Source organism: Haematobia irritans, chromosome 1 (assembly GCF_050003625.1).
Source record: "Haematobia irritans isolate KBUSLIRL chromosome 1, ASM5000362v1, whole genome shotgun sequence".
Classification (NCBI taxonomy): Eukaryota; Metazoa; Arthropoda; class Insecta; order Diptera; family Muscidae; genus Haematobia; species Haematobia irritans.
The window spans coordinates 110,585,384-110,607,769 of record NC_134397.1 but is presented as its reverse complement, the minus strand read 5'-3'; the positions used below and the strand labels follow the sequence as shown (position 1 = coordinate 110,607,769).

The following is a 22,386-nucleotide window of genomic DNA, read 5'->3' as shown; positions in this document are numbered from 1 at the left end:
ATCTTGGTAAAGTTTTAGCCTCTGCGGTCATACGAGTGTAAATTGGGCGAAGATATATATGAGAGCTATATCTAAATCTGAACTGATTTCAACCAAATTTGGCATACTTAATATTGCTATCAGCTCTGCACTGAAAAAACAGTGAACCCACCAGGAAGAAAACTTTCGGTAAATTTTAGACAATTTTGAATATTTGTAGAAAATTTTAACTAAACAGTATTACAAACGTTGGCATCACGCCGATGTCATAAAAATAAGTAAATATTTTTCGACAAATACAAGAAAATTTAGTAGACATAACTAAGTTTTTTCACTTGTTAAAGAAAATTTTGTAGTTTGAAGAAAAAACATGGAGTTCAAAATTGCAAGAATGTCTTTAGTGACATACGAAGTTCGCGATGGACGCATTTTTGGTAAAATTTACAAATTTAAAGAAATTCTGAACTATTTTGTGGAAGACACGAATTTAGTTAATCTTTATGCTTCATTTGAGTATATTTTTTCCCTCGGGTTTAGTTAATTTATCTAACGTACACAAAAAAGTATTAGAGCAAAGAAAACTTTCTCCAAACATAATATTTCTATGAACTAAAATAAAGTTAAATTGGCTTTAGTGAAATAGAGAGTTCACTTTTTTTTGAGTGTGGGGTAAAAGCTTGACATTGATAAAAAAAACTTGATTTTGAAGAATGAACTTGACTCATACTCATACTATTTGTTTCATAAAAAGTGCACTGAAAAAACAGTGAACCCACTAGGAAGAAAACTTTCGGTTAATTTTAGAAAATTTTGAATATTTGTAGAAAATTTTAAATATTTACTTATTTTTATGATGTCATAAAATTAGTAAATATTTTTCGACAAATACAAGAAAATTTATTAGACATAACTAAGTTTTTTCACTTGTTAAAGAAAATTTTGTAGTCTGAAGAAAAAACTTGGAGTTCAAAATTGCAAGAATGTCTTTAGTGACATACGAAGTTCACGATGGACGCATTTTTGGTAAAATTTACAAATTTAAAGAAATTCTGAACTATTTTGTGGAAGACACGAATTTAGTTAATCTTTATGCTTCATTTGAGTATATTTTTTTTTCCTCGGGTTTTGTTAATTTAACTAACATACACAAAAAAGCATTAGAGTAATGAAAAGTTTCTCCAAACATAATATTTCTATGAACTAAAATAAAATTAAATTGGCTTTAGTGAAATAGAGAGTTCACTTTTTTTTTGAGTGTATTAGAATAAAAGCAAATGACATATTTGGAAATAACAGAAACAATGTAAAAGAAACAAAAACAATATAACAATAAAAAATCAGTCTTTATATATTTTAAAGAAAACTTATTTTTCCACATATAATTCGTATTCTTAGATTCAGAATTAATTAATTCTCTACCATAGAGTGTTGTTAAAAAATTTTTAAAGTTTTTGCAATCCTCATTAAAATTTATTCTTACTAATAGTTCAGCTTTTATTAGATCAAAGATCATTCTATTCCTAACGTTGGTATATAAATTATTTACAACACTACACAGAAAAAAAGTGTCTTGTAAATTTAAGGACCATTTTAACTTTCACATAGTTCAATAAATTTACTGTAATATAGTTCATTTTTCGTAACCACAACGAAAATTAACTTAGCTAAAGGAAAACTTGTAAAAATTCAGTAAATGTTTTTTAGTTCACTAACTACGAAATGGGAAGGATTTTTCCTTAAATAAATTTCCAACAGAGTAGTTAATGCATCGTTGATTCTATTATAAAAATACATGGGCAACATAAAAATCTTACTACGAAATGTGGACAATTTACTAAGAAAAAATTTTGTATGGAAAAAATTTTTTTTAGTAAAATTTAACTTAACGACATTACCGATTCGTACGATGGCTACCTACAGATTATTTCCCTTTTTATTATAAAGGGTGATTCTTTTGAGGTTAGGATTTTCATGCATTAGTATTTGACAGATCACGTGGGATTTCAGACATGGTGTCAAAGAGAAAGATGCTCAGTATGCTTTGACATTTCATCATGAATAGCCGAACGATCTGCCACAACGTCGAATTTTCAGTGAATGGGCCCTAGAAAAGTTGGCAGAAAATCCGCTTTTTTATCGACAAATTTTGTTCAGCGATGAGGCTCATTTCTGGTTGAATGGCTACGTAAATAAGCAAAATTGCCGCATTTGGAGTGAAGAGCAACCAGAAGCCGTTCAAGAACTGCCCATGCATCCCGAAAAATGCACTGTTTGGTGTGGTTTGTACGCTGGTGGAATCATTGGACCGTATTTTTTCAAAGATGCTGTTGGACGCAACGTTACGGTGAATGGCGATCGCTATCGTTCGATGCTAACAAACTTTTTGTTGCCAAAAATGGAAGAACTGAACTTGGTTGACATGTGGTTTCAACAAGATGGCGCTACATGCCACACAGCTCGCGATTCTATGGCCATTTTGAGGGAAAACTTCGGAGAACAATTCATCTCAAGAAATGGACCGGTAAGTTGGCCACCAAGATCATGCGATTTGACGCCTTTAGACTATTTTTTGTGGGGCTACGTCAAGTCTAAAGTCTACAGAAATAAGCCAGCAACTATTCCAGCTTTGGAAGACAACATTTCCGAAGAAATTCGGGCTATTCCGGCCGAAATGCTCGAAAAAGTTGCCCAAAATTGGACTTTCCGAATGGACCACCTAAGACGCAGCCGCGGTCAACATTTAAATGAAATTATCTTTAAAAAGTAAATGTCATGGACCAATCTAACGTTTCAAATAAAGAACCGATGAGATTTTGCAAATTTTATGCGTTTTTTTTTTAAAAAAAGTTATCAAGCTCTTAACAAATCACCCTTTATGTTGGAGTGTTTTTACTCACATTGAAAATTTTAGAAAAATTATAATAAAAAGTAGTTAATATAATCCTTGACGGGTGTATATAATTTTTTAGAGATTCCTCATAGATTTGGTATATATTTTACCTTAACTTATAGATAGAATTCCAACTAATCAATAAATGTGCTACTGGAAAATGTGAGTGCATCATGTGAGGGAGTTTTTAGAGACATTTTGTGTATATCTCGTATGATTGTTTGTGTTTGTTATTGCGTCATTTATGCTGTTGTTGGTTGTTTTGATTCTAGAGACAATGGAATGTTCCTTGTGTGTTGTTGGTATTTTTTGTGGTGAGAGTTGTTTTCTTGCAATAGCGAGATCAGAAAGTGATCGTGTGTGTGTGGAGTTGTTTTTCTTTACGGCAGGTATGTTTCCTTTATGACTATTTGTGTCTGTGAGTTTTATTGTTGCATTCAGTTATGTTGATGCTTTTATGAAGTGCTCACGTGGATTTAATTTTGCAAAATTGTACGTGCGGTATTGGTGTTTATTAATGAAAATACATTTATTCGGAACATTTTAGAAACTGAGAAGTGAATGATGTGATGTTAGAGTAACCAAAAACGCTTTTTATTGATAAAAAAAAAAAAAAACAAATAACAGATTAAGGAACTGTATATTTCTGTTAATAGTTTAAAATTAGTGCGGATTTTTAATTGATTTACATAAAAATATACAACATGAGTGGCAATAGGATGATCTATATTTGTTATATATCTGGATCACAGGTTGGAGATGCAACCATTTTTTTGAATCTATATTTTTTATGTTACAGCAATTCCTACAGGTGAGTACTAAATTCGAGTTTAGCCACTAAAATTAAAAAAAAAAACACTAAGAAAAGTATAAAATTATACGTCTTCGATACAAATTTAAATATAACTTGATGGAAAATAGCCCAAACCAAGTTTTTTATAAAGATTATTTTTTTATAATGGATTATTAAAGAAAACTTATCATGAAAATTGCGATTTTAGCCTCTAAACTCGAACTTAATATACACCTTAAATACTAAATGCTATACTGACAAGTGGAAAGTATGTCTAATTTTATAATATTTTTTATTTCAAATATATTCTGAGAATAATTTCAAAAACGTCCCATTAGTCCATGAATATGATTCCAATAATGTACCTACTGGATGCATTTTTCAATGTGGTAAGTTTTTCTATAAACGGTATTTTGTCCGTTTTTAATAAAACCAAAATTTCAATTTATTAAAAATAATTATTTTCACTTGCAGGTAGACAGGTTTTACTGTTTAATGCTAATTAAGCTGATATCCTTATTGGATTTAGGAAATACTCTTGAAAACCGTAACTTAAAAATCAATATGAACGATAGAATTTGATAATATTTTTCTTATATTTTGTATAACTTTGCAATTTCAGATGCTTATAAGACAAATCCGCCCAACAAAAGATAGCCAAAATCGATGAAATTGGACAATTCAATTGAATATAGCAACTTATGCCACATATATCTTTCATATGGATAGAAAACATGGAAATTTAAATTAATTAGTTTAGTCTTAATAACGTAGAATATTACTCTTTTGAAGAAGCAATTACTAACTACCGACAAGTAATTGCATCCAACGTTCTAATAAAAATATTTCCTTTATTGTATATCATAACCCATAGTTTTGTGTAATATAATAATAATTTTTTGAAATAAAATACTGGTGGTAATAGAAAGTTGACTTGTTTTGTACGAAAAATTTCTTAGTTGTGTACAGGCTTGTTGCACCTTTGATTCCTCAATTTCTCTACTTTTTTGAAAATTATACCGACAAACAGTTTATTTCAAACCAATTTCTTAATACAGGTTTCCCAAAAAATTGTTAATTTTTCCGGATAGCAGGAATATTTTGAATTTGTTTAACTATATTCTTCCCACAGCATAGTAAAGGGTGATTTGTTAAGAGCTTGATAACTTTTTAAAAAAAAAACGCATAAAATTTGCAAAATCTCATCGGTTCTTTATTTGAAACGTTAGATTGGTCCATGACATTTACTTTTTGAAGATAATTTCATTTAAATGTTGACCGCGGCTGCGTCTTAGGTGGTCCATTCGGAAAGTCCAATTTTGGGCAACTTTTTCGAGCATTTCGGCCGGAATAGCCCGAATTTCTTCGGAAATGTTGTCTTCCAAAGCTGGAATAGTTGCTGGCTTATTTCTGTAGACTTTAGACTTGACGTAGCCCCACAAAAAATAGTCTAAAGGCGTCAAATCGCATGATCTTGGTGGCCAACTTACCGGTCCATTTCTTGAGATGAATTGTTCTCCGAAGTTTTCCCTCAAAATGGCCATAGAATCGCGAGCTGTGTGGCATGTAGCGCCATCTTGTTGAAACCACATGTCAACCAAGTTCAGTTCTTCCATTTTTGGCAACAAAAAGTTTGTTAGCATCGAACGATAGCGATCGCCATTCACCGTAACGTTGCGTCCAACAGCATCTTTGAAAAAATACGGTCCAATGATTCCACCAGCGTACAAACCACACCAAACAGTGCATTTTTCGGGATGCATGGGCAGTTCTTGAACGGCTTCTGGCTGCTTTTCACTCCAAATGCGGCAATTTTGCTTATTTACGTAGCCATTCAACCAGAAATGAGCCTCATCGCTGAACAAAATTTGTCGATAAAAAAGCGGATTTTCTGCCAACTTTTCTAGGGCCCATTCACTGAAAATTCGACGTTGTGGCAGATCGTAAGTCTATTCATGATGAAATGTCAAAGCATACTGAGCATCTTTCTCTTTGACACCATGTCTGAAATCCCACGTGATCTGTCAAATACTAATGCATGAAAATCCTAACCTCAAAAGAATCACCCTTTAATAATGAACTAAAATACGATGCAATACATGAACTAATTTATAAGAAAATCATGAACTTATCTAGATGAAAAAAATCTTTGGCGCCAAATCATGGTCATTCTTACTATGTGTTAGTTCATTTTTCATAAAAAATAGTAAACTTTTTTTCGGTGTAAATGCTTTTTCACAGAAGACATTTCTTATTGGGATAGAAAACACAAATGATATACATACTTTAGGTATAACTACCATATATTTTTGAATTTTAATTGCACAGAAAAAATATGTATCATATTAGTATACAAATACAACTATAGTTTTATTCATAGTATGTTAAAAATATGCTCTGTCGATGTGTTTTTTAAATAAAATTAGAGAGGAAAAAGAATTAACTGACAAAAAACTTCACAAATCACTTGACACGCACTAAAAAACTTGACAAACAAGCCAAATCAAACCTGTCTGGTAACCCTACTCTTGGCCAAATCAATGCTTATCAGGCGAAAGATATATATGAGAGCTATATCTAAATCTGAACCGATTTAGATTATTTTTGCAAGTTTTACGGGATTTCCAAAACATTCAGATATACGAAATTTGAAGAAGATCGGTTCATAAACACGTCAATTATGATCATATCGGTGATAAATTTATATGACAGCTATATCTAATTTGGACCGATTTTTTCTAAAATCATTAGCGATTGTATTTGATATAAAGACCCCGGATTTACGTTGCGAGTTGCACTTTACACACAAAATTACATATACAGACAGACTGACGGTCATCCCTTCACTTGTGGTGAAGGGTATAAAAACAAACATTTAAAAATATTTCGTAACGGTTGTCAGAAAGGATAAAAATAGACTTTGTTTAAAATTTAACAAATATATACGGCCGTAAGTTAGGCAAGGCCGAATCTTATGTACCCTCCACCATGGATTGCGTAGAAACTTCTACTAAAGACGGTAATACACAATTGAATTACTTGGGTTGCGGCCGATGGCAAGGCAACATAAAACTTCTTAACATCATCTTCTAAATTGTAAGTTAGTCCATGCGGTATATATAGTAGACAAAAGAAAGGTCGATTAAGTACGTATATATTCAGTTCTTGACCGGTATATATACACAAAAAAAATTTTTTGATTTCAACCACGAAAATCGCAGATTCAATCATTTCTTTAATTGAAATGTATTCAATCACGAAAATGATAGTATCAATCACCCATTTTGATTGAAAACCAACACGATTTTCAATTAAAAATTTAATTGACTTTTGTTACGGAATCAATTAATTGTGTGATTGAATCAATTAAAAGCGTGATTGATTTTTAACATAAAATTCAATCACAGTTTTAATTGAATCAATTAAAAATTTAATTAATTTCGCGACAAAAATCAATCAACTATTTGATTCATTCAATTAAACAATTAATTGAAATTGGCTATAAATTTCAATCAAAAAATTTATATATTGCGCGCCCAAAATCGTATTTAGTTTTATTTGAAATAAAAGAAAATATGTGTTTCTTATAAAACATATTTAATATTTTATTATTTTTTGAATTATGCAATAGACAAATAAGTTTGGTTCTTGTCATTTGTGTGTTTTGTTCTAACATAACTTACACATACAATTAATATCAATAACGACTAAAGGGTGAAAAAATAAACTATATAAATCATTATCTTCCTTATAATAATAACCCTCTCAGCATGTTCCTTCTAATATGTACATGCGCCTAGATTTCCAATAAATCAGCAGCCTGTAAACTAAATTACCTGCATAGAATATCAAGTTCAATTCTTAGTTCCAGGTTGCAGATTTATAATCTTCTTTTGCAGTTGTAGTATTTTAGTATAAAAAGGTGTATTAAGGAGCTCGGTAATTTAATTGTAGTAACAATTCCTTTCCAAAATTTCCACACATTGAAATCGTCTATTAAAATTTGAACCAATCAAAGACAAAATTAATGGGAAAGCAATATAATATTTGGTATTATATTGATGATACTTTGCAAATTCTGGAAATAGAAAAAATATAAATGGAAAATACATATTCTTATTATTTTCGGATATTTTTCATAATTTTAAATCCAAAAGAAAGAACTTTTTTACCATTACATAATTCAGCTCATTAGTTTATATATCAGATGTACTGCTCTCTAGTTGGGTTCAAACTGAAAAAGGCAGGTAACACAAAAATGCAATTTAATGCCAACGCTACTTCGCAACTTCAAGTTGAATTCCAACAGACCCCAAAAAAATTTATAATTTTAAAAGATCAATACGGAGTAGATGGGATTGATTGGTCAATTTCACGAAATAAAATTGATCACTAAAAGAAATGAATAAAAAATATATTATTTTAGTCCGTTTAATGTAAACAGGCTTCAATGGAAAACGGTATTCACATTTCACAATTTCTTACCTTCAATAAACGTAGATTGTTTTCCATTTTTACAAAACATAAACACACGCACAAAACACATAGAACGCATTTGAAATTACCAAATGCGTTCTCTCATATATTTTTTCAAACCTTTACCACGTGGCCATTTGTTGTTGCACACTTTATTTATTTCAACCCTTTGCTATTGTATAAATCTATGGATTTATACTTATTACTTTGTTATGAATGAACATGAATTTGAATTATACGCTAACCGTTACAGTTTAGAAGTAATTAAGAAATGAATTTTATAGTTTGAATGTTACTCTTTGAAAAACGAATGTCATGTAAAAGGAAAGTTTTTGTACTAAAAGATAGATATTTTTTCCTGGAAAGTCTTTTCATTTTAAATTTTTCACTTTTTAAAACCCCGTCAAGGAAGCAACATCGTCATTGGTGAGAAACATAACCATCAATAAAGTCAACAGTGAACTAATTCTAGATCTCATCCCACAAGCAAATTGGGTTTTTGTCTTTACAGCCTCGTTTTCTCTTGTGGGATTATATTATCTCTGTACCTATAAATACAGTCCACAACATCAACCAGTCAGTCTTAGTGGTCCACTCGCTCCAACCCATCATCACGATCCACTGTGTGTTGGAGTCATTCCCCCACCAGCTAAAGGGTGATTCTTTTGAGGTTAGGATTTTCATGCATTAGTATTTGACAGATCACGTGGGATTTCAGACATGGTGTCAAAGAGAAAGATGCTCAGTATGCTTTGACATTTCATCATGAATAGACTTACTAACGAGCAACGCTTGCAAATCATTGAATTTTATTACCAAAATCAGTGTTCGGTTCGAAATGTGTTTCGCGCTTTACGTCCGATTTATGGTCTACATAATCGACTGGTTGAATGGCTACGTAAATAAGCAAAATTGCCGCATTTGGAGTGAAGAGCAACCAGAAGCCGTTCAAGAACTGCCCATGCATCCCGAAAAATGCACTGTTTGGTGTGGTTTGTACGCTGGTGGAATCATTGGACCGTATTTTTTCAAAGATGCTGTTGGACGCAACGTTACGGTGAATGGCGATCGCTATCGTTCGATGCTAACAAACTTTTTGTTGCCAAAAATGGAAGAACTGAACTTGGTTGACATGTGGTTTCAACAAGATGGCGCTACATGCCACACAGCTCGCGATTCTATGGCCATTTTGAGGGAAAACTTCGGAGAACAATTCATCTCAAGAAATGGACCGGTAAGTTGGCCACCAAGATCATGCGATTTGACGCCTTTAGACTATTTTATGTTGAAGAAATTATTCACTTTTTTATTTTTTTAAATTTTACCTTTCGCCTGCACGGAGAATGGTACTCGGTACCATACAGTTTGTAAGCCAACACACTATCCACTGGGCTACGTAGCTGTTATGGTCACCAGCAGATAATTATCGTTATAAGTTACATTTATATAGCATAGTTTGCAGCGCCCACGAGCCCATGCAAACATAACATTATTTAACAGAAACATACATTTGTTTGCCACGTGGAGCAGTGGCTAGCATGTCTGCCTTGCATGCAAAGGGTCGTGGGTTCAATCCCTGCTCCGACCGAACACTTTTTTTTTTGTTTTTTTTTTTTTTTTTTTAATTTACACATTTATATTTATACTATATTAAATTTTTATAATAAAACTTCGAAATGTGGGTTATTAAAGATTTATAGTCATTAACAGCGCTTGATATAAACGAATTTGACTGATTTTTGGATAAAATATTATTTTTTATTGCAAAAATAACAATTTTGTAACAAAAAACTGTTTTTGGTACAAAACTTTAAAATTTGGAAGAAATTCAAAAACTTACAATAGAAGAACGTGGAGTCGAGTATAAACATACATAAATAATTTTATAATATAAATATAAATTTATTTAGGCGTGAGCAGTTTTTTACTAGCATTTAACACCATCGGTCTAAAATGCCTTTTATTTTTTTTAATAATTCATTTTAAAGAAAATAAAATTGTTAAATTGTTTTAGCTGCAAAACTCGAACTTAATGCCCGCTTTTATATTTGAAGGTGTCCGTCAACTCCTCTTGGACTACTTATTAATAAAGAGGAACTAAACTTTGTTTTTATACATTTTACTGTGTAATTTTTCACTATTTCCTCCTTATTTCATTTTACTGTCCCAACTCTAAAAATAGTATAGTGCCCTTTCGTTATTTTTATGAAGACCCCTCATTTCTTTTAACGAACCAAGAAAAAAATTATGCCCATAATGCCAAAATGATAAATAAAACACATTTCCACACATACAGAAAATGCTGCTCTCAAGGCGAAAACACAGGCTTTTTTTCAAATGTCTATTCTCTTGGTTCCGAATGTCCATTCTCTTTATTCAAATTAAATAATATTTAAACTTAAGCATATCAAATTTTTTGCCTTATCATAAAACAGTTTTCTGAAACAACATACAAGCGGTTTCACAGAAATTGTTCTCTTTTGATTCTTTCGCTGTGTTATGTTGATATCTTTTGTCAACTCTCCCGGTTTCCATCTCTATTTCTTTCTCTATACTCTCTCTGTCGCTTTGAATAAAATATAACAACATATGTATGTTTAGTCGAAATTTGTAAATTTATACATGTTTGCATTCACACATATGATTTTTATGAAACATTCATGCCCCAAACATAATATATTCTAACATATTAACATAGATGTCCCAAACATTTAGTGTTAGTTTAGGAACATTACATGTTTGCACTTAAATATATTGTGTTTTAAAATTGTGCCCGAAACACATTTTGTTTATATCGGGACATATGAAAAACATATATTTCTAAGAGTGCACATTTTGAATGCAACAGACAGAATGTCGCCAATCATGTTTTTCAATTTACGCGTAAAACAAAAACCCAACCGTTCCACAGAGGGGCAAAATCGCAAAAAATGGAGATTAATTGAAAAATTAAATTTTTTTCTCAAGCCAAAAGTAATATTTTCGCTATGGAATCTTCAACCTCAAGTATTTTAGCGTTGTTCTACAAAAATTGTGTAAGCAAAAAATGTGTATAAATATTTTGAAAAAATATTTTAAAATGTGTCTAAATTTTGGATATTTTCAAAATATTCTTGGATATTTAAATATGAATGGGGTCACTTGGCGTTAGAATATTAATGTTTTAATAAACTACAATTCCTAGGCTTTCATATTAAGTAATAAAATGTTGCGCGTTTTTGCGCGAATTTTTTTTATTAAATTAACTGTGAAAATATTCACTCAAGCAAAAAAAACAGTTCTTGTCTTTTGTTAGCTTTTTCTTCGTTTTCTTTGTCATAATTGTTGTAGAGTATTTGTTATTGTGCGTTATGTGTTGTGTATTGAAATGCGAAAACGTCAAACGTGTTGAAAAAGATGTAAAACTTGTAATTGGGTTTCTGGGTTGCCCGAAACAAAGATTTTAAGAACTTCAGATATCATTTTTCTCGGAAATGTAGTCGAGAGGATTGCCATATTAAATAGGTTCCTACTTAGTTAATATACAATCCTATCTGGTAAATCACAATTGCAAAAAAAAAATCCACCAACTTCCAAAATCAGTGGTAGATCTACTTGTTTCGCCTTCAGTTTTGACGAACGTGGCACCAGAAGACACAAATCATGAAACAGATGACGGCGATGATTATATGGAGGACAATGCATTGGAGTTTGACGACTTTGGGCATATATTTAAAATAGCAGGTCAAAAACTCATGTCTTATAATATAAAACGATATATACACAAATGTATGTACAAACTTTTTTCCTACTTTGTATATATGAAGGAACAAGCTATTTTTATAACAAACTTAATATCTGCTTTGGATCCCGAATTTAGTTACACATATGATACAACAATATCCCTTTCGTCAACGTTATTATAATACAAATAAATTAATTACTATGTGAAAAAAAAATCCAACTGAGCCAGAACATTTTTTAATAGGGGGCGTGGCACGGCCCTATTCCACCTTGGATGTACTTCATACTGTACGATCAACATATATACCAAATCTCATATTCATACCTCTGATAGTTCATAAGATATATCCGTTCCAAGTTTGAATCGGCGGTGCCACGCCCAATCATAACCAAATATAGCCACGGTCTATTAGCAGGACAACAGTGGTTATGATTGGGAGCTGCCACGCCCAATCATGACCAAGTATAGCCAAGGATTATTACCAGATTAACAGTACAACATTGGGAAAGTTTCATGACAATCGGTCCGTTACAATGGCTGCTAAAGCTATTTTTAATAGTGGGAGTGGGACCGCCACAAATCATGAAACAGATGACGGCGATGATTATATGGAGGACAATGCATTGGAGTTTGACGACTTTGGGCATATATTTAAAATAGCAGGTCAAAAACTCATGTCTTATAATATAAAACGATATATACACAAATGTATGTACAAACTTTTTTCCTACTTTGTATATATGAAGGAACAAGCTATTTTTATAACAAACTTAATATCTGCTTTGGATCCCGAATTTAGTTACACATATGATACAACAATATCCCTTTCGTCAACGTTATTATAATACAAATAAATTAATTACTATGTGAAAAAAAAATCCAACTGAGCCAGAACATTTTTTAATAGGGGGCGTGGCACGGCCCTATTCCACCTTGGATGTACTTCATACTGTACGATCAACATATATACCAAATCTCATATTCATACCTCTGATAGTTCATAAGATATATCCGTTCCAAGTTTGAATCGGCGGTGCCACGCCCAATCATAACCAAATATAGCCACGGTCTATTAGCAGGACAACAGTGGTTATGATTGGGAGCTGCCACGCCCAATCATGACCAAGTATAGCCAAGGATTATTACCAGATTAACAGAACAACATTGGGAAAGTTTCATGACAATCGGTCCGTTACAATGGCTGCTAAAGCTATTTTTAATAGTGGGAGTGGGACCGCCCACTTTTCCAAAAGATGTGTAGCCTATGTCACTCAGTGATAACGTAGCATTATAATAGTGAAGGAATTTTTAAAATCGGATAAGTAGTTTAATTAATCTCCATTTTTTGCGATTTTGCCCCACTGTGCGTTCGTTACGAGTTACTTCTACATACTGATTTCTCCGTCACATTGTTGAATAAATACCCATTCTCTTGTTCTCTTTTCATTGCTCGAAATTATTCAATTTCAATCACAAAGGTGATTGGATCAATCACATGTGTAATCACGTTTGTAATTGAAATTTATTTCCGAATTGATTAACAAATTGATTGAAAAATTGGTGATAATTTTTTGTGCGTTGGGAAGAAATAATTGCGAACCGGTATGAACACTTGTGCGGTAATTATAAAGCCAGAATTGAAATATGGGGGTCGATTTATATGGGGCTATATGCAATTATGAACACGATTCTACCAAAAATGACAGATTTTTTACTGTTTGGTAGATTGGTGGAATTCTTGATGTTTTGGAAGATTTTGCAAAATATTCCTCTCTACCTAGGACGTGCTTCATAAATTTTCTATAGAAATAAAATTTTGACAAAATTTTCTAAAGAAATAAAATTCTGAAGAAATTTTCTATAGAAATAAAATTTTGACAAAATTTTATATAAAAATCAATTTTTAACAAAATTGTCTATAGAGATTATGATTATAGGGAGCCACCGTGGTGCAATGGTTTGCATGCCCGCCTTGTATACACAAGGTCGTGGGTTCGATTCCTGCTTCAACCGAACACCAAAAAGTTTTTCAGCGGTGGATTATCCCACCTCAGTAATGCTGGTGACATTTCTGAGGGTTTCAAAACTTCTCAAAGTGGTTTCACTGCAATGTGGAACGCCGTTCGGACTCGGCTATAAAAAGGAGGTCCCTTGTCATTGAGCCTAACATGGAATCGGGCAGCACTCAGTGATAAGAGAGAAGTTCACCAATGTGGTATCACAATGGACTGAATAGTCTACACTGAAAAAAAAGCATACTCGGTTCCAAAGATTTTGTCTTTACTTTAAAAAATTTGGTATTGATTCCGAGCCAAAGAAGCGGAGAATACAAGTAAGGATACTTTTAAGACACAATTCTCTTTTAAATTTAGGTTTTGTGTACTTGCTTCTAGGAAGCAAATTTTAATTTTTCGCTTTCTCAGCTTTTTTTCTTCATATGCTATCAAAGTCCTTTATAAACGAGTTAACGGAACTTTATTTTCCAAATTAGGACTCGACTTCCAGAAGAAATTATGCAATGTTTGAAGTAAAAAACTTCTTTAAAATAAAGTTTTGAAAAACATGTCCTATATTTGAACGATTTTTTGCTTTGTAGTCAAGATGCAAAAAGACAACAAATTTAAAGACAATTTCATTAAATTTAAAGAATTTTTATGAATTATTAAAGTCAAGTCGACATTAACCTATAAATTTTTTCTTTCATGTTAAGATACCCATTTTTAAGTCAAATCACTTAATTATAAGGACAATACGACTTCATTGAAAAGTTTATCGACTTTTGGACAAGGAAAATAACTTTATTTTAGAGAAATGCGTCTTCTATGCTAAGCAAAATATTCGTATTTTAAAGACATGAAATCTTTGACCTGACGACAATATTTTTTTCAGTGTAAGTGAACCTAAGCCCGTGCTGCCACCTAACCTAACCTAACCTAACCTAACCTATGTTTTGACAAAAAATCTATTGCAATAAAATTTTGGTAGATTATTTTTGGCTCTTAGAGACTCCGAAAGCCAAATCTGGGGATCGGTTTATATGGGGGCTATATATAATTCAGGACCGATGTGGACCAATTTGTGCATGGTTGTTAGAGACCATATTCCAACATCAAGTACCAAATTTCAGCCGGATCGGATGAAATTTGCTTCTCTTTGAGGCTCCGCAAACCAAATCTGGGGATCGGTTTATATGGGGGCTATATATAATTATGGACCGATGTGGACCAATGTGGATATACGTAAAAGTGAATATGTTAGAATATATTATGTTTGGGTTATGAATGTTTCATAAAAATAATATGTGTGAATGTAAACATATATAAATTTACAAATTTCGAGTAAACATATATACTCTGAAAAAAATATTGCCGTATTTTAAGGCCAAAGATTTCATGTTCTTAAAATACGAATGCAAATTTTGCTTAGCGTAGAAGACGCATTTCTCTAATATAAAGTTTTTTCCTTGTGCAAAAGTCGATAAACTTTTCAATGAAGTCGTGTTGTCCTTATAATTAAGTGATTGAATTAAAAAATGGTTATCATAACATGAAAGAAAATTTTTTGGGTTAAGGTCAACTTGACTTTAATAATTCAGGAAAAATCTTTAAAATTAATGAAATTGTCTTTAAATTTGTTGTCTTTTTTATCATGACTACAAAGCAAAAAATTGTTCAAATATTGGACATGTTTCTCAAAACTTTATTTTAAAGACGTTTTTTAATTGAATTTCTACTGGAAGTCGTGTCTGAATTTGGAAAATAAAATTGTCGTTAACTTGTTTTTAAAGGACTTTGATAGCATATGAAGAAAAAAAGCTGAAAAAGCGAAAAACAAATAAAATTTACTTCCTAGGGTCAAGTACACAAAAGCCAAATTTAAAAGAGAATTGTGTCTTAAAAGTGTCCTTACTTGTATTCTCTGCTTCTTTGACTCGTAATCAATACCAAAATTGTTAAAGTAAAGACAAAATCTTTGGAACCGGACATGCGTTTTGTCAGTGTATGTTGTGATATTTTATTCAGAGAACGACAGAGAGAGGGAGAGTATAGAGAAAGAAATAGAGATGGAAGCCGGAGAATAAAAAGAGAGCAATTTCTGTGAAACTGTTTTATGAGTTCTGTTCAAAACAAATATGCTTTGAACATGGGATCTCTGAGGGGTTCTAATTAAAACAAATGCATATGGAACAAATACTTCCTATGGAAGAAAATATCAATATTTTCTAGCATAGTGTTTACATTTAAGTTTATTACTTTCTCTTTCCACTTGTGAAGATAAGAGAAACGATCAAAATGAACCACTCATTCTAAGAAACACTTATGTGTGTGGGTGTTTTCGAAAGATTACAACTAAAGACCCTTCAGTTTTTTGGTGCCAAATTGACCCCTTTTTCCAAGCAATTGGAATTTTATACCGGTCATGGGACTGGTTGTATTTAGCCAATTGGTAGCCACTTCATGCATTTGTCTCTAGACCACAATGAACCCATCCCCTAACCGGTTCAAATGTCTCTATCACAGGGTTCATTAACACATTTCTGGCCCTTTTGCATCTATAACAGCGACAGTTCTATTTTTAGATTTTTTTTTTTCAATTATATTTTCCCTACATTTGTTCATTTTCTACCAATTCACAAAATTGACGTTTCAACGTTGTGTGTTCAATGGTGTTTGTGGCTGAATTCGTTAAGGCGTTCTGTTATGCTGCCAGTAAACCCAGGTTCAAAACCTGGGCGGAGCGAAAAAGTTTTTCAAATTGTAAAAATCGATCTAGTGGACATGCATGTGTGCTGCATAACATTACCTTTTTTTGCCAATTGTATTATGACTTGGGGTGGAATGATCCAAAGAAACAATTGAAAAAGTTTGTTTTCGTTAAAATGAATTATTAAAGAAATGTACACGTGAAAACATGGCCATTTTAGAGCGATAATGCCAACAAAGTACAAAATTATTCATTAATAAAAATTCATATTTTAATACGATAAATTTTAAATGCATTTAAAATGGCGTTAAATACTAAATAAATGTATGTTTATATTGAAAAATTATTTACGTTTAAACTCTACTTCACGTTCTTCTTTTGTTAGAGTTTTGAAATTTTTTCGAAAATGTAAAATTTTTATACAAACATTCTTTGGTACAAAATTGTTATTTTTGCAACAAAAAAATAATATTTTATCCAAAAGCTCAGTCCATTTCGTTTATATTTTTGGAATATATGTAAAAATAAATGTAAAAAAAATTTGGTGTTCGGTCGGAGCAGGGATTGAACCCACGACCCTTTGCATGAAAGGCAGACATGCTAACCACTGCTCCACGTGGTCAACAAATGTATGTTTTTGTTAAAAAATGTTATGTTTACATGGGCTCGTGGGCGCTGCAAACTATGCTATTTAAAAGTAACTTATAACGATAATTGTCTACTGGTCACTATAACAGCTACGTAGCCCAGTGGATAGTGTGTGTCCTCGGTTCGATTCACCGCCCAGGCGAAAGGTAAAATTTAACAAATTTATAAAATTGAATAATTTCTTCTACATTGTGTTTGTATTACAGAAAAAGGTGCTAAGAACGAAAAAATCTCGTGGAAGAGAAAGATATGAGGGAATATGCAATTAGGCAGAAATAATTTTTTTTAGCACAATCTTCTTTGGGAGAAAATTCTTCCAAGCATATAGTATTTTTGGGCTCAAAACCCTACCAAACACATAATATGTTCACGTAAAACAAACATAATAATGTTTCGGCAATACCCAATAATATATGTGCTTCCTGCAAAATATGTTTGGAACATATGTTAGAGAAGCGATTTTTTTGAGGGTGTACCACTTGCCAGGTCTAACAGTCAATGAATTGCATTGAACATTTTTATTATTTATTTGTGCAGGGTAGAGCACAATGAATAATTACCCAAAAGGTTCTCGAAAAGGTGATTTACTTGACTTTGTGCATGTCAGAATTAGTGAATTATAGGAATTTTGACCTTTTTGAGATTTTAATGAAAATCATGAAAAACAAACAAAAAAAGGAACGACAATAACAATAAATGTTCTCTTATATTGATGTCTATATATATTTATGAACATTTCTAGCATCGTACATCTATCTCAGCAATACCTGTGTACTATGTTTGATGTACATACCAAGAATTTAATTATTTCCGCACTTAAATCGCCGCTGTATTCTTGTTCTTTGTGGTTTTTATTATGGAATAATTCCTCCTCATGTGTGTGTTTATTTTGCACAAATTTTATATAAGCAAGGTTGCTTGTCGGTAATATTTTGACGAGTTCATATGGGAACCTAAGAAGATATAATGAAACCAGCAAAAACAAAAAAACACAGCACATAAAATTTAAACAAATTATTATTAAGTTCGGTTTGCTTTGAAACGTCTCTATTGGACGAAATTGAATCTTCACCAATTAATAAAAACACATTGTTATCGCTTATTTATTTTGATTCCAATTGTATTAAATTATCTTTTAGCACCCAGTTATGGCTTTGAAATGTGTCTGTGATTTTTTAATGGATTGTGTGGGATCAATTGGCGCTCAAAGAAAAATGTTAGTAATTTTTAAATACCGTTAGCGGAAGGTTGCGCCAACCATGTTAAATGGACACCACCCAAAAAAATATTCTGCTCTTAAAACATGTTTGAGGTGATCATATTCCTACTCTGGGTATGGATACTATGTCAGTTTTCGAGCCAAAAATCTGCTTTTGCCACTTTTACTTTTTTCAATCAATTAATTTTAAAAGATGAAATTGTTCGCATCCATACTTTCAAATTTATCTATCAAAGTTTTGGCGAGTATAATCGTCGTCATATATATTTTTGCACTTTTAATTTAGAGTTTTGGTCTCTACACCCTCAAAAAATCGCTTCTTTAACATATGTTCCAAACATATTTTGCAGGAAGCACATATATTATTGGATACTGCCGAAACATTAATATGTTTGTTTTATGTGAACATATTATATGTTTGGAAGCATTTTGAGCCCAAAAATATTATATGCTTGGAAGAATTTTTCCCAATGACGATTGTGCTCATTCTCTAACATACTCGTAATTTTCACTCGCACGAAATATTTTAGTTCTTGGCACCTTTTTCTGTAATACAAATAATGTTGAAGAAATTATTCACTTTTATATATTTTTATACCCTTCACCACTACTGTTGTAAAGGGTATAATAAGTTTGTGCATTTGTAGGTAACGCCTAGAAATAGTGGTCATAGACCCATCGTTTAGTATACCGATCGGCTTAGAATTAAATTCTGAGTCGATTTAGCGATGTCCGTCTGTCTGTCTGTCTGTCCGTCCGTCTGTCTGTCTGTCCGTCCGTCTGTCTGTCTGTATATGTAATTTTGTGCACAAAGTACAGCTCGCAATTTAAGTCCGATCGTCCTCAAATTTGGCATAGGGCCGTTTCTTGGGACAGAGACAATCGCTATTGGTTTTGGAAAAAATCGGTTCAGATTTAGATATAGCTGCCATATATATTTATCCCCAATTTGGTCATAGTTAGCGTGTTTATCAGCAGATTTTCTTGAAATACCGTACATCCAAATATTTTATGCATCTCCAAAATCTTGCAAAATATCAGCCAAATCGGTTCAGATTTAGATATAGCTCCCATATATATCTTTCGTCCGATTTAGACTCATATGACCACAGAGTTTACTACCGATCTTCGTGAAATTTTGCACAGAGGGTAAAATTGACATTCTACCAATGCTTGGTAAATTTGATTGAAATCGGTTCAAATTTAGATATAGCTCCCATATATATCTTTCGTCCGATTTGAACTTATATGACCACAAAAGCCAGAGTTTTGCCGTAATTTGCTTCAAATTTTGCGGGGTACGTTTAATAGTATCGTTAAGTGTATCAAATTTTGTTAAAATCCGTTCAAATTTAGATATAGCTCACATATATATCTTTCGCCCGATTTGGACTTATATGGTCTCAAAAGCCAGAGTTTTGCCCTGACTTACTTCAAATTTTGCACAAGCGGTACTTTTAACGATACTATTGTATGTGCCAAATAGGGTCAAAATCGATTCAGATTTAGATATAGCTCCCATATATATCTTTCGTCCGAATTGAACTTATATGGCCTCAAAATCCAGGGTTTTGACATGATTTGCTTCAAATTTCGCACTAGGAGTACGTTTAGTAGCAGGGATCCGGAGCGGAGCGGAGCGGAGCGTGGAGCGGAGCGGAGCAAGCCCTTTTTTTGCCGGAGCGGGAGCGGAGCGGGAGCGGTATTTCTAAAACCCGGAGCGGAGCGGGAGCGGTTTCCAAATGAAAAACCGCTCCGCTCCGAATAAAATATTACTTGAATGAAATGTGTAACTTTGAAATTACACTGTGTAGGTAATTTCAAATTTAGCTAGTACTTAGCGTAGTGTGAGTAAACGTTTAAAATGTACGATATGTATTTTTATACGTACGTACATTGGGGAAAACACAACGTGTTTTTTAGTAATTGTTTTCAAAAACGGCAAATGTCAAAATATATATCTAGTATGTGTTGTAAAAGTAACAACAGTACTTTCGATCAATTTCATCCCGTATTACTACAAAGATGTTTGTAATGAACGTCAAATAAATGCAATTAAACGATCTTATTTATATTTAATTTTTTAGTTTTCTACACTGAAAAAAATATTGTCGTGAAGTCAAAGATTCCATGTCCTTAGAATAAGAATGCAAATTTTGCTTAACATGGAAGACGCATTTCTCTAAAATAAAGTTTTTTTTCTTGTCCAAAAGGCAATAAACTTTTGAATGAAGTTGTAATGTCCTTATAATTAAGTGATTTTACTTAAAAATGTGTATCATAACATGAAAGATAAAATTTTTGAGGTAAGGTCAACGTGACTTTAATAATTAAGAAAAATTCTTTAAAATTAATGAAATTGTCTTTAAATTTGTTTCCTTTTTGCATCTTGCCTACAAAGCAAAAAATCGTTAAAAAATAAGACATGTTTTTCAACACTTTATTTTAAAGACGCTTTTTACTTGAAACGTAGCATAATTTCTACTTGAAGTCGAGTCTTAATTTGGAAAAAAAAAATAACTCGTTAACTCGTTTTTAAAGGATTTTGATAACAACTGGCGAAAAAAATCTAAAAAAATGAAAAATTAACATTTGCTTCCTAGAAGCAAGTACATAACCCCCAAATTTAAAAGAGAATTACGTCTTTAAAGTATCCTTACTTGTATTCTCCGCTTCTTTGGCTCGGAATTAATACCCAAACTGTTAAAGTAAAGACAAAATCTTTGGAACCGGGCATGCTTTTTTTCATTCACATTTGCTTTACTATTGTACTATATCCTAGCATTCTCTTATTTCTGATATTAGTTCTCGAAAATTTAATTAAAATTATGGATAGTTTCAATTTTGGTTGAAAAATGTGCGCATATACATTTATTATACAATAAAGGGGAAAAAAGCGAAATTAGGTAACACTAGATCTGAGTAAGAATATTCGTAGGTATACCACGGACTGATGTCGATGGAGGTTGTTGCAAACATAAACATACACACACACATTACAAATATAACAAAACCTCTTCTCTACGTCTGTTGCAAAACAAAAAAAACTTTCGGAGAGTACCCGCTTGTTCAAGTAACTAGTTATTGACTATTAAATTCACCTATCACCAATAAGTACCACTAGTTACTCCCAAATCTACTCGACATGTATTTAACTGGTGAATTTAACATGGGGATGTCATTGGAGGGAGCCAATTGGATATCCTTAGCATTACGTTTAGCACAAGAAATAAGTAGTAACTGTGGGATACATATATAAATACTTTCATTTCAGTATTGTAGTAATTATACCACAAATCGATTAAAATATAATTTGATTATTTTAATTTATTTATTAACATGAATTAAATTAAATTAAAATTAAATATATTTCACAAATATATTTAAAGGTAAAATTAAAAATACAAAACATAAAACTTAATTTAAATACATAATAGAAAGGTGTCTTTACGGGAACGCACCGCATAGCATGTACATCTGAATGATAGTGGTACCTGAAAATAAAGAATATAATTAACAAAATAATGCAAAATGTATACCATATTATTAGTGTACTTACTAAAAAAAACTTCCGCAATATATCCAAACACGTTTTTATTAAATTGTTTTCTAATGCTCTGCAAAAAACGTCTTGCTACGAAACCAACTCTATGTATAGACTTTTAATTCCAATCAGCGTTGCCGTTTTGGTCCGATCGGACCAAAATTGGTCCAAAAGATTTCTAATTTTTAAATTTGGTCCGATGGTCAGACCAAACAGAATTTGGTCCATTTTGGACCATTTTCATAAATTTGGTTTCTATCACATATTAAATAGTAGATGGTGCACCGCAAAGAATATTGTCGGGAGGCCAAATATTTCACATGCTTAAAATACGAATATGAATTTTGCTTAGAATAGAAGACGTATTTCTCTGAAAAAAAGTTTTTCCTTGTCTAAAAGTCTCTAAACT

At 32.1% G+C, this 22,386-nt stretch overlaps 1 long non-coding RNA gene across 1 annotated transcript; it reads left to right on the top strand.

Moving 5' to 3' along the window:
- Positions 1-3,996: 3,996 nt before the first annotated feature.
- LOC142241307 (uncharacterized) lies at positions 3,997-4,590 on the top strand. Its single transcript, XR_012723568.1, has 3 exons — positions 3,997-4,051; positions 4,137-4,209; positions 4,285-4,590. It is a non-coding gene; the product is annotated as an uncharacterized LOC142241307 (long non-coding RNA).
- Positions 4,591-22,386: the final 17,796 nt, after the last annotated feature.